The sequence below is a fragment of the Octodon degus genome, unplaced genomic scaffold, assembly GCF_000260255.1.
Source record: "Octodon degus isolate 3935 unplaced genomic scaffold, OctDeg1.0 scaffold00029, whole genome shotgun sequence".
Taxonomy (NCBI): Eukaryota; Metazoa; Chordata; class Mammalia; order Rodentia; family Octodontidae; genus Octodon; species Octodon degus.
Window position 1 is genome coordinate 3,940,074 of NW_004524605.1, and position 1,004 is coordinate 3,941,077.

A 1,004-nucleotide genomic window follows, 5' to 3' on the forward strand; every position below is an offset into this window, starting at 1 on the left:
CTAAACAAAACAATAAGAATTCAACAATGGTTGCTGTATTACATAAATGTTATCTTCAAATTTGTTGTTTAGATTACAAGATATAAACATCCAAAATTGGTTAAAAAGTGTCAGAAATTTTTTAAAAGAAAAAATTTAATCGTTAACTGCTTCTTTTAAGGAATCAGCAGTACAATTTGTCCAAGCTATCCTGAAAATATATCTTTTCCCCTTCTTTCTTTTGTCCTTGTTCTCATCCCAGTTTTTCCCTCCCATTGAACAGATTCTTTCTCTTTCACAGTATCTATTGTACCTTTCAGATTTTATTCACTTTTTTAGGTTCTTACGCTAGCAAGACAATATGATGTTTGTACGTGAGGGACTGGCTTATTTCATTTCCTAATACAGTCTCTAGTTGCATCATTTATCTATAAAAAGTCTCAAGTTTATCTTTTTCTATATCTGAGTAACATTCTATTGTGTACAAATACCACAGCTTTTTTATCCAGTCCTTAGTTAATGGACATTTGGGGTGTTTCCAAGTTTTAACTATGACAAATTGCACTTCTATAAACATGGGTGCAGGTAAATCACTGTGTATGATTTCTTCAGTTCATTTGAAAAAATACCTAGGAAGGAAATAGCTGAGTTGAATGGAACTTCTAATCCAAGATTTTTGAGGAATATTCACACTGATATCCATAGTTGTACCAATCTGCACTCCCACCAACAATGGAGAAGGGTTCCTTTTTTCTCACAACCCCTCCAGCATTTGTTTTTGGTTGACTGCTTGCTGATAGCCATTCTTTTGGGGGTAAGAGAGAATCTCAGTGTTGTTTTAATCTGCATCTCTTGAATGACCAAAGATGTTGAACAGTTTTTCATATATTTATTTGCCATTTGTATTCCTTCATTTGTGAAGTGTACACTCATCTCAGATGCCCATTTTTGGATTGGGTCTTTGACCTGATTTTTTAAGAAATTCTTTTTATGTTCTAGGTAAATGTCCTTTGTCTGAGAAACAG